The sequence below is a fragment of the Festucalex cinctus genome, chromosome 5 (genome assembly GCF_051991245.1).
Source record: "Festucalex cinctus isolate MCC-2025b chromosome 5, RoL_Fcin_1.0, whole genome shotgun sequence".
Classification (NCBI taxonomy): Eukaryota; Metazoa; Chordata; class Actinopteri; order Syngnathiformes; family Syngnathidae; genus Festucalex; species Festucalex cinctus.
In genome coordinates this window covers 31,839,948-31,852,739 of record NC_135415.1, presented here as the reverse complement: position 1 = coordinate 31,852,739, position 12,792 = coordinate 31,839,948, and the positions used below count along the sequence as shown (strand labels likewise).

At 43.4% G+C, this 12,792-nt stretch overlaps 1 protein-coding gene and 1 long non-coding RNA gene across 2 annotated transcripts in view; one reads left to right on the top strand and one right to left on the bottom strand.

Annotated features, from left to right (window-relative positions):
* wscd2 (WSC domain containing 2) overlaps positions 1-12,792 on the top strand; it is a 52,095-nt gene that overhangs the window by 8,417 nt on the left and 30,886 nt on the right. The gene's annotated exons all lie outside the window — the stretch shown is intronic.
* LOC144019179 (uncharacterized) lies at positions 6,312-8,719 on the bottom strand. Its single transcript, XR_013283603.1, has 2 exons — positions 8,522-8,719; positions 6,312-6,720 (listed from the first exon to the last, which is right to left on the bottom strand). It is a non-coding gene; the product is annotated as an uncharacterized LOC144019179 (long non-coding RNA).

The following is a 12,792-nucleotide window of genomic DNA, read 5'->3' as shown; positions in this document are numbered from 1 at the left end:
TTCTTTCAAAGGTAGATTTAAAAAACAAAACAAAAAACAAAACAGATAGCAAAAGGTCATTTGAAGGGTGCAGTCGAGCTGATTTTGTCTGTTTGTGTGCGAACGAGGTGAGAGGAGGAGGTGGGCTCGTAATTGAGCAAATGGAAAAAGGTGCCAAAGAAAAGTGGGCGACCGCTGCATGTAAAGTGACACAGCCGCTGTGTTCGGCAGATGACCTTGAGACGATGCCAGTTGCTCAGATTAGCACATCACACTGTAATTGCTCACCTCCAGCAACCCCCCCCCCCCCCTTTCTTCAATGGGTTCCCTGCTTGACAAAAAGGCCTTTGTTGGTGTGAAACTGCTGGGCTGTGTTCTGTGTTCCTGCTGCTCCATCCTGGCAACAGCAAATTCCTTGAATAACCATTTGGTTAAGCAACTCCCCAGTCAGAAAGTCGGGCCACCAAATGTTGCCACTTAGTTCAAGACTCATTTGTCTTTGGCTAATGCGCTTTCTTCAAAAATAGCGGCCAAACATGAGAACACTCGGAACTGCACTTCCCGACTGTTACTGAGCTGAAGAAAAGAAAGAGAATTAAGATGCACATACAATGCATCACATTTCATGGCGGTCCCTCGATATCATGTAAAAATGGCCCCTGTGGGCTTATTACTTACCCCTACGAGGTGATGTTTTGACATCAAGTTGTCGCCATTATCGCTTCTCGACTTGCGTCATTGAAGAAATGTTTGGGAACAGAAAAGTACGTATTTGGGTTCAGAAAAGTAATAAGCTGTTCTGAGCGAGGCGCACGTCGATGATCACATTTGAATCCGCTGAGAAATGGGGCTGCTGTTAAGCACGATGAAAACCAGCAGACGAATTAAAGAGCGCACGTTTTTGTTTTGTTTTTTGGATGCACACTAGATGTAAATGCTGATCTATGAGCATTCACTGAATCAAAAAAGATTCAATCAAAACGAATTTCCACATTATTTTAGGATGTTTCTCGAGGGAGAACCTATTTAACCTTGAATGTACTGCATTTTTTAAAGAGTAGATATGAGAGCCTCCATAAAAGGGAGGAGCCAAATGGTGCTTCCTCAGCTTTGAGACCGACACGAGGCGGCGACCGTTGATCTATGAAAACGCATCCGTCCGTATTTCGACAGCTCCGTGTTTTTGCTCGAAAGAGGACGACAGCGGATGTTGACAAGTCCCGTCTGAAGAGTACAGCAGAAGGAGCCGCAGTGTGACAAAGAATCAGACGGCACGAATCACCCCAACAGCCCCCCCGCCCCCATTCCGTAGTCCAGCGCAAGCCTCTGACAGCTTCAGATCTCCCTTCAGTCTTCTGGGCCCTAATTGGGCTGTCACACTAGCTGGAGAAATTTGTCAGCTTGCTGTGAAATGGGCAAGTTGGCGAAATCAAGATGCGAATCCGCCAATCTGCGCCTCCCTCACACCGGCAAACTGGAAAATGAGATGATCGGCGTCTTCACATGGGTTCAAGATCTGGCAAGAAAGCATGTTTGGTCAGAAGTGAAAACGGATCCTGTATGTGTCTGCTAATAATGAAAAGTCCGTCTGTCGTCAAGTCTTGTGATGTTAGTACAGAGAATCTCTGCGAGTTGAACTGAATTTGTTCCAAGCGGCTGCTTGATTCAAATCGCAAAAAGCACAACGGCTCACTCATTTTCAATGTTGGGAATAACGCCGTCATTTTTCATCAACGGAGTAATCAAACTCATTATTTTCCTCATATTTGAAATGCCTTACATGATTTTAATTCCTTGTGTAATGATAATAATAATAATAATATAACATTTTAAAAAATTAAAAAAATACAAATGATTTGAAGTAGTCCAAATAATTATTTTACCTGGCAACGAGTTACTTTTATTATGAAGTAATTCAATTACTAACTCAGTTACCTTTTCAATCAAGTAATGCGTAACTATGATTACTTTTATAAAGTTAACTGCTCATTTTTGTATTTCTTCTTCACAATTCTAAATATTGCTTTTCACTGTTTCTTACTGTGTGCATGAACAGTGTCGGACATGCTTCTGGATATGCGCATTTATGACTCTGGATTGTATGTTCAACAATGATTTCTTTGCCATTTTTTTGGCGTGCTGTGATGTGAAAGTAGTCATTTTGATAGATATTGTTTGTTAATTCACATCAATTGGATGTTGATTTTTCAAATATACAGTCAATAGAAATAACTTGTGGCAGAGTATGACGTGGTCTAGGAATTCTGCATTAATGTGGACAAGGCAGAAAAATCATCGAGATCAAAATTTTCCTGCAGTTGTGAGGTGGCCGGAGAGTGATAAAGGGTGTCAATGGCCATGTCAGACCATCATGTAGTTTGTTTTCAGCAAGAGTGGTGCCATAAAACACAATAACCTTTCGTATAACACAATCTGTAAAGTTCTCCCATGAGAACTAATCAAAATAGAAATCATCATTTGAGTGAAAGTGAGCACATAAGACCTTTAATAATAATGTGAGCAAGGCAAGCATCCACTGTAATAGAAATATTGTATTGTTTGCAAGCTCCCCACAATGCTCGTTCATCCCCGTCGGTCAACTCTTGGCTCGGTGTTGCGTCATTTCTGGCCGGAATGGCACTGAAATACTTGCGGACACGAGTTCTGCACAGTCCATACGGACCGGCCCGAGTCGATCTCAGTGCCGCCCTCTGAACACTCAGACATGAACAGTATGAAGCACGGAGGGAAAAAAAAGAACACTGTGCAGTGATAACGATGAACCTTTTGGGAGGCAAAATAACTGCATGTGGACAGGCAGACTGGGAGGTGGGAAGTGTTGGGGGCTGCCCAGGTGATCGGCTGTGGATCATTTTGCATTGTGGATTTATTTATCTGTTGTTAAGCCTGCTATTTTTGTCCTTTCTGTGATTTGCATCAACATCTTTTCCAGGTTTTTATCGAGTGGGGTCGGCTTTGGATTTGTGTGCTTCCTTGAAGGTTCTCCTCAAACTTTTCACGTTCTGAGGCTTGTCTTTGTAGTGCTCATTATGAATCGTTGTCATGTGTGGCAGTGGCTCACTTTGTGTATTGCTGGAGGAACGGAAGGTGGCAGTTTCACAAGCCACGTCGGGATAGACAAATGGGACTTGTTGGTGGTGAGAGATGGCGGTTTAGGGTTGGCTGAGCAAGGCACCAACGCCCCGTCCGATAGGACATAAAGTTTCATCTCAAGCAAACAGTTTGCAGGTCAAAATGGACAATTTGCGATACATTTTATGATGTTGAATAGAAAAGGTGAGAATCAAACGACGATACAATGGCCAAAAGAAAGTCAATGAAAAAGAAGAGCGAGCGCTAGGCTACTTACACACAAACGGCTCGTTTGCAGCAGCTTCAGTTGGTGACGATAGTACGCCTAAAAATGTCACTTCAAAGTCAGTAATCATTGCCAATGTGGCGCAGAATAAGCTACATTTATGAAAAATGCTAATAAAGGAACGTCGAGAAGCCATGCTAAATGCATATTGACGTTGTGTGCTAGTAGGCTTGCCGACTGTCCCGTATTTGTCAAAAGTCCCATGAAATAATTCTCAATGGGGCATATGCCATGGAAGAGGCGGGGCTTCCGACGTCCGTGATTTTGCACGAGTTTGGTTCCGGTCCGGGTTGCGAGCGCGCAACCGAGCAGCACAAAGTCGAAAGCACAAGTATTTTGACGCAACCCATGTCGCAAACCGAACGGGAACCAAAGCTGATGTGCAAAAACAGTCCCGCCTCTTCCGTGGCATAAACCTCATTCTTACACCAAATGCAGCAAACGGCATCTTTGCCATTTTGGGACCACGGTAGGTTGACAAGTGACAAGGAAGTTAAAATGAGTCGCTGGGTGTGACGTTATGTGGAGATCTTGCAAGGTCAGGGAGGCAACTAGAGAGGGAGAGGGGCACTTCCTGGTTTCGTCACAGCTTCGTGTCGCCTACACTATAATACGTCACCTGTCAGCCAATCGCAGGCATCAGGAATCGTCACGTGCATTTGTTGTACTGCGTAAGTAGCTAGAAAATAATAACAATAATAATAATAATAATAATATTGTGTAGTGTTGTCCGGTCGGTTAGGAAGACAGAATTGACAAAACCTGTAAAAAAGAAAAGTCTCCATGGAAAAAGCAAATGTGGTGAGTCACGTTCCTCTTTTGCATTGCTTTTTTTTTTTTTTAGGTAAAGAGGCAAATTGTGTTTTTTGAGGTTTTGTATGAGGTTACATAAGTAAGGATGAAAGAAAATGTACAAACTTTGCGCATTTGGAATGTAATCGGAATATACACTGATGTGCACCTGTCCCTTATTTTTGGGATGAGAAAGTTGGCAACCTTGTCCCGATAGTCCTGAAAGTTGAAGGCTGCATTTTCGTATTCCATTAGCAAAGATGCGCAAGAGAAATGGGGGGCTTTTCTTTTTCTGTGCTCTTCAAGTAAGGACTTGTTACTTGTGGCTTTGGCGTTACATGTTGCTCTGATCATTTGCTCGGCTGGCAGCATCAAGCGGGATGAGCGCCTAAAGTCGATCAGCTACTTTTGAGGATCTGCTTGTAAGCACAGCGCACGCATGAGCTCCTCCGCCGCCTTAACATTCTCCATCTGTCAGTTAAACTGCTCGGGCTGGTGCTGATGTTTGGAACATGGAGTAAATGAAGCACACCTGGTCAGCCAAGAGCACATTGCCACATTGTCAGCTCTCATCGGCTCGGCTGTCCGGGTGAGCGAGCAGACGTCTTCCCCGGGCCGCCGGCGGCGACGGCTGAGCTCAAGCTCGCCGCTCGTCGCTTCACTGACCCCCGAGTCAACCCGCTCGTCGGCCGGCCGCGCGCTTTACACCGAGGCCAAAAGGCACACCGCTTTGGCTCGTGTGGTGCGGCTGCACGGACCTTCGCGGAACCGACGCTTGGCTAGGTGGGAGTTGCGCTTCTTTTGAGCACCGTCATGGAATTCTTTTTTCTTGGCTTGTTTTCTTCCCGTGGCAATTTCAGGTGTCAGTCGTTTCTCCATTCATGCCACTTTTCTATTTCTGGCCTGCCTATTTTCTGTTTGTTGAGCGTTATTTTATCTCCGGTACACTCAGCGGCAGACTTGTGCCTTTCGCAGATAACAAGAACACAGACCTCAGCCCAAGCTGAAACACAAGTCACCCGCAAAATCAATATGGGAACTGATTTGGCTGGACAATCATTTTTAGGTCGGGATGTACACGTTCCTGTTTTCTTTTGGCTCTTCCCCCAAAGTTGTCACAAGCGCAACAAATTGCAGCTTGACGTGCTGACATTCGAGAGTGATTTGAAATGTAAAAAGGGATTTTCTAATTCTGGATCCGGATTACAGCCAAACGCACACCAGCTAATTTTGTTCAAATCAGACAAATATCATATTAGGCATCTGACCAGTATTTGAATGGGACAATCCTTAGGTGAAAACATCCACATCCCAAAAAATAACAACATAAATACCTCGTTGACAGCCTCAGTCACAACTCGTGACGACAATCTCATAATTGGATTTGATTACGATTCACTGGGCTGTCTGTGTCGATTCTCAGCCATCCAGGTCACGGTAATCCGCAAAGGTTGACTTGAGGCAACTGGGTTTATGCTTCTTGATTCTTGCAACAACAGCACACTATTGTTGACCACGCCCACACTGGCAGAAATAAGAATATTCTCAATTTAAAAGTTAAAATCCTCAAGTCAGAAAAATGTACATCTGTTATGGACTCTGGATTTTTTCCCCCTCCTAGTCAGAACTCTACAGAATTGCTGTATATTCATAAATATTTATGTGTTATGATAAGAATGAGAACTGGTTCCTAATGTTGCGGCCTTATGTTAGGTGTGTTTATGTTGTCCATAAAGTGAAATATTTGTGTTTTTACCACTAGTGCTATAGCTTCATTTTCATAATTGTCAGATAGTGAAAATGTGCAGTAAGTGATGATGTTTTGGTAGCCTATAAAATGTTGTCGTTTTGAGTGATATATGCAGTATTTTTCTTTTGGGTGAGGGTCAGCGTCGAGCTGCTTTCTGAAGCTGGTCGTGTCGAAATCGACGAGTCTTCCTAGCTTGGAAAAGGGAGCAAATTCATGTTTGAGGGTTGGAGAATTGGCAGTAGCAAGACGCTTTCTATTTTCAGAGCTTTTATCTTCGTCTCCTTTATAAATATATTTTAAAAAACAGTATTTAAAAAATTCAACAATCGCGCTGTCCTCTAACAAAATGGGAAAAATCAACAGAGAAGCGTCTTGTTGGATGTTTTCTTTGAAAAAGTCAACTTCCTCATCCATACGATCAATCTTTAACAGCGTTTCTATCTGGCAAACACGCTCACGCGTCGTCTTTTTCTTTTTTTTGTTTGCTTTTGAGATGTTGTTCCGAGTTGCATCAGAGCAACGGTGAGCCGCCACTGTGTGCGCTCGTCATATTTTATTCATCGGAGCAGCGGCTGCGGCAGCGAGGCTCGCTCCTTCCTGCCGGCTCAAAGTAGGCAGCTGTCAGAGAGCCCAAATCCCCAGACGCTTTGCCCATTTTACCTCGACATGGTACAAAGGCGCGTTTCATCGCCACCAAGCGCTTGCCATCATTGCAGAAGTGACCCTTTCTCAATTTCCCCTCGCTTCGGCTGCATGTGCTCACTTTCTGCTTCCACCTTGAGGTCCCCTTCCACATCCGAGTGCACCGCAAAAGGTCTTCCTGTAAGAGCGCATTTGCACATCTTTAATCAAGAAACTGTGGCTTTCAAAAAAAAACCAAGCAAACAAACTCTGGAATGCATTTCCTGTCCCATGTAACATGACAACATCAACAGTTGACTAAAAATAGGATGAACATGCAGCGGGGGCTTCTAATGATGATTCTTTTTAATTGGAAAAGATATGTTGACAAGTGGCCTCTGGTGCTGCTCGACCTTCACAAGCTGATTTGCGTGCTTCACTTCACATTTTGCCCGACGCACACGCTCGTTCCTCAAACAAATGCGTGCCGTCGTGCTGGCTCGTGCGCGGCGCCGAGTGACAGACGAGCTGGCGGCTCTCATGCCAGCCCTTCTTTCTGCTTATTAAAAGGAAATAATAGCAGCAGCTTGGCTGGTCGGATTGGTACTATTATTCTGCTCAACAGTTTTTAGTCTGGGATGGGCGAGTATCAATACCAGTATCGGACCTTATTTCAAGGTACGGGCACTTGTGACGGCGGACGTTTGTGGTCGAAGAAGAAAAGAAGATTGCCTTATATTTCATGCATTTCTGTGGGTTTTAGGCTCCATGCCCACCCGCAAAGTCAAAAACGTAAAAAATCTTCTTCTTTTTTTCCTGTTTTTTGGAGGCAGCCATAACGATCATCTCTGAAAAATCCGTGGTACAACCCAAGATAAACCCTGTAATAGAAGAATACAAATCCACGATATGACGAATCCACGATGAGTGAACGGCAAAGTAGTGAGGGACCACCCTATTGGGATTTATAGGTCTTAATTCAAATGATCTGCCAGTTTTTTATGATTATTATTATGTGTCAAAATGAGTCTACTATTGGCACTTGGTATCGGACAGGAATGTACAAGATCCAGAATTGAATCGAAAATGACCCCTCAATTCCAATTCAATTATTGAATTGGAATTGAGGTGACAAGCAGAAATGCAATTCAATTTCCAATTTATGATGCAAAATGAAGGTTTAAAAATGTGGCTTTAATGTGAGAAGCCAATTTACAACAAGAATTTCATACAAATGCTAATGGAAGATCCCGAGACCTTATGACCTAAGAATCATGTTTTTTCATGTATTTAGCCTCTATGATGAGGCTAATCTTGAAATATTTGATTTGTAGAATGTGGCTGCAATCTGCAAATGTTGTAAAGCAAGCAAACAACCTGAGGCAACTGCATTTATGCAAGCGTTAAAAGTGTTGAAATTTGGATGATTCTGTTTTCAGGCTTCCTTCAACGCCTCGCGCGCGCTTTGCTTTTTAGACAACCACCAAGACGGAAGGTAAACAAAGAGTTAGCGAAGATGCAACAGGTCCTCGCCAAAATGGTGATTTCCTTGAAAATAAAGACTACTCAAGTGTTTAATTAAAGCCAACTGCTAAGTGTGCTTCACGCAGAGACAACAGCCTGCTGTTTAATGATCTCGTATTGTCTGAAGTGATCCTAGCGTGCGGCGTTTAGGATTAGGGACCCCCCCCCCCCCCAGACATCATCTTTATTAACGACTTCAATCCTCTGCTTAATTGATCTGATTCTCAAATGCTGCTCAACAACAACCAAAAAATTGGCTGTCAAACCGCACTAGCTCAGCAAAGCAAAACAGCCATTTGCAATGATTTATTTTTTTTTTTTTTTAAATCAACTTGGAAATGGATTCAGCTGTTTAAGAGGAGCTTCTGCACTCACGGCGGCGGTTACTAAACAGATCGAGAAATGACCCGTGCGAGCGCCAAGTGCGGTTTAGTCAATAGCGATCGCTTTGAACGCAACAAGCCTCATCTCCACACCTTTTCGTTTCGCCGCCGCGCCGCCGTCTCCGCTGCTTACGTGGCACTCTACCTCCCGCTCATGTGCTCCAAATGGTGGGAGCTTCATTTCATTCCTCTCCAAGGAAAGGGCCGAATGCACAAGGACGGCGCTGGAGGATTCGGCCGCCTCCTTCAAGACTCTCCAGCCGAGTGGCTGCTCCATCACCTTGGAGCTCGAGCCGGATTTTTGTCTCCCCGCGCCAAGGAGCATGAGGCTGCTTTTTTTTTTTCTTTCCCCCCCCTTCTTCTCACTGGCCAAACTGAGTAAGGGCGGGGGGGTCATGTGATACATCTCCCTCTGAGAATTCTTTCCCCCACAACGTTGAGGCTACGCGATTGTAACAAGCCGTTTCTATTCTCAGGAAGGATTTTTTCTGTTACGATGTTGACCATGAACGTTTGTTCGCTGATTGCCAGGCGTATCGGAGGTCGTGAGAGGAGTATGCAAGACATGGTGACATTTGTAAACATATTCTCTCCCTCTCTCAATATGCCTTCCAGAATTAAAAAATAAATAAATAAATTGTTCTCCCAGCCAAAAACTGAGCTGCCAAATAGCTTCTAAATCTTCCAGAATGTCTGTTTGTGCTTTAAAAAAAAAAGAAAGAAAGAAAGAAAGAAGAAGAGCATACTTGTGCAGATGATGATATAAGCTGGTCTACATGTCTTGGCTTTGTGAACTTGCAGCAGTTTGTCAGTGAGCACGGACGGTTGTTCAAACAGATCTTGAGCTTGTGCTGCATTCAAAGATGAGCAGAGAAGTCAAAAAGTACAGTAATTGTCTATTTTTGCCTCCAAATGTTTCAACAACTCTTCCAAAAGCTTCGTGTTTGGTTCACATTTGTTTCGGTATGAAAAATAAGGTCACCCCTTTTTTTTTTTTTTTAAACCGCACTGTAATAATGCAGAGATTACAGTTTGGAAAGAAAGTGCATAATTCTGCATTCGACTGAGCAAAACAGTCATGTCTTCGCATACTTTGTATTAACTAAATCTATTTGTTGGTTGACTTTGTACAGTTTAAACTTACGATTCAGAGTTGAAACCAGTGATACCGGTCCAAAATATGGACATTTTCATGTAACAACTATTCTAACACTTATTGACTTTTCCCAGTCAAGTAATCAGACATGAGTTACTCTTCTAATGTCATCAAAAGTTACTTTGAAAAATGGAAGCAAGTAACATCAGTGTTTGACAGCGTACTACCACAAGCAGTAGAAATCACGAGTACAAATATACATTTTAGAATACAGAAGAATGGGAAACTGGTATTTACAGCTTGAATATGGAGGAAGGCATTGTGTGAGTTTTCAGTTCATCTGAAGGAGCAACATCGTCGTTTTCAGCACATTGACGACTCACGTGTCCATAAACAGCAATGGAGGAAGGAGTCAAGAGAGACTTAATCGTGTTTTCAAGTTGCAAGTACAGTCAGTATTTTGACTTTATGTCAGCTAAATCAAGAATGATCAAGTTAAATGTATTGTCTGGTTATGGAGCTTCAATAACACGATGTTAAAAAAACAAAAACTCGCAGTACAAGCTTAAAGGGAAGTCACCAAATTGTAAGTGTAGGAGGTCCCTGAACTGTATTGTTATAAATGTTGAGTTTTGCCAGTACAACATGAAGAGTTAAATATGTCAAGTTAAAAAAAAAAAAAAAAAAGTGTGCAGGTCTCTTTAAATCCAGTTTGAATGAGCTGTCCAGTCCGTGAAGTTGCGTGAACAATCGCGAGAGCTAACAGGGACACTAGCGTGCGCGCGCATGACGTCATGCTCAGAGCAAAAGCTAAAGTTTCCGGCCCGAACGCTTTTCCTTTTACAGAAAAATAGGAGCAAGAGTCATTGCGCCACAAACGTGTCCATGATACAATTCTTAAAACAAGTGCGGGTGAAAAATATGCTTATTTTAACACTCAAATTTGAGTCTAATCTTGCATGGGGCACCTTTGAAGTCATTTGTGGCAACACTGGTTGACCCGTACCACAACAAAGTTCCTTGCAGAGGCATTTCCTTTCTCCAACTCCTTCCTCGTCCGTCTGACCAAACAAACATTTGCCGAGACCCTCTGCAAGCCCCTCTTAAGTCCACTTGAGCAGAGAGGCCTGCCATTTGCAGCATAACTGAGCTCGGAGAATTTGCTTTTAATTAAAGCCCAATCCAGTTCAGGTGGGGGAGAGGAAAAGGGGCCAAAAGGTCTCTTTGGATAAAAGTGCTAATATTCTGTCGGGCCATGAATGAGGAGCTTTGTTCATGGTGAATAGTGGAAGACATCATTTGATCTGCCACTGATGGAGCCCGGGCTGCAGAATAATTGCTTCTTTTATAAAGCCGTTTAAGAGGCTCGATTCAAGTGATTGTTTGTCAAATGGGCATCTATGTGGAGCGAGGGCGGCGGTGCTATGGGGCGGGCAGCAGTCACTGAAGGGGCAAGAGACTCTTGAGGATTCTATTTTCGGCTTTTCTTCCTGAAAGGATATTTGCAGCAATTGATATTGACTGGTCAACTGATCCTGTTTTTTTGTTGTTTTTTTTGGAACAGGTCATTTTTCTGCCTTTCGGCCGTGGCTTCATCGAACAGCCGTAATGAAGATCGCCCATGTCAGTTACAAATTGCTGTATAATAGAAAGGCAACCTGACCGTCAATCACTCTATTACAAAGCTGTAGCTTAATGCTTCAGTGCAGCGGTCAAAGAGGAGGATTACATTATTTTTAGAGCCTTTAACTTACCTCTTTCCGTGTAAAAGGTCAGCAGCCATCTTAATGGACCATTGAGTATTATCGGGATTACAATGAGCTCTTCTCCTTGCCATCCTGGCTTTAATTTTTAAGCTTCATATCGTCTGTCTGTGATTTGTTCAGCCTCCGCACTGGCGAATGTTTGAATTACCCTCAGGCTGGATGGCTGCGGTGCAACGTGGGTTGAACATTGGAATCATTGTCGGAGCGCCATCTGAATTTAGGAAGACATCACGTGTGTTGCTTTCAAAACTCGCAAAACACAACTGTTCATCTCGTGCATTATTGCTTGATGAGAACAATTGCAGACAGGCTGTCCATTAGCAGTAAAGAAAAGCCTTTTGTTTTCCCTCCATATACGTTTAATAGCCAGCTTTGCTTGCAGGCTCGTCGCCACACTCGTCTACCGTAAGACGTCAGCGGAGCCGCTTTTTACGTGAGCACTGCGGTCTGGAAACAAGACAATAAAAATGTTTCATTTTGCTTGTTTATCTTGTCAGTATACGGGCGCAGTGCGAGCACGCCCATTTAAGCGGCCTCGACAGGATCGGCTCCGCAGCTGCTGAAGGCCTATTTCGAATATTTGGAGGAGTTTTGATGTAAGGATTTGGGGCAGAAACCATGTCAGCAACTCCTGGGAATGAACAACGCCATGTTTTTGTGATGTAGGCATTCCGCTCCATTGTTGAGTCCTTGTGGAAAATATGTAAATATATGCAATTTTACCGTCGGATTGGACTATTTTCCTTTCTTTTTCCTTCGAGAGCAGAACTGTCAGAATCAAATAAAGTGTCACAATCACAACCTTCCATGGGATTTGTAATGTACATACACAATCATGCACATTGAGGAGGATGATTAATCTCAAATAACTCCAAAATGCAAAACAGCACACTACAAATAGTGGCCCATTTAGATCTCAGCAATCAAGTCGTTTAGAAAGAGGTAATGTGACAAACGGAACTATTTATGTGTTTGCTAGAGAAGACGATCGGGATATTCTACTGATGAATAACAATTAGCATGACAGACTCTGAAGTGGAGGTGAATGCCGTCTACAGCAAACGTCTCCTTAATCTTCGGTTTGGGAGTCAGATTTAATAAATAAATGCAAAAGCCCTTCAAAGCTTGGGAGAAAAAAAGCTTTTTACCGCGTGTCACGATATAGACGTTCTCACAAAAATCAGTGACGGATGCGTTTCTTTTGAGTGGCCACCAGTAATTAAGCATATCAGGCATCAAGCCAAACACTAATGCAGGCACACACTGAGATCAACCATTTGTTGAATTAAAATGACTCGCATGAACGCGGGGAGCCAAAAGTCCAAACTGTACCTTGGCGACGTTTGCCAGGCAGAAGAAAGCACTTTGGCACTGTGATCCTGTTGTTGTGGGAAGCAGCCATGTTTCAGGGGTCATGCACTCCGTCGAGCAAACATCTGCGCTCAGTGAGCCACTTGAGTCTGTTGCGCACACGTTTGGCATCCAGCTGTTTGCTCGCCGTT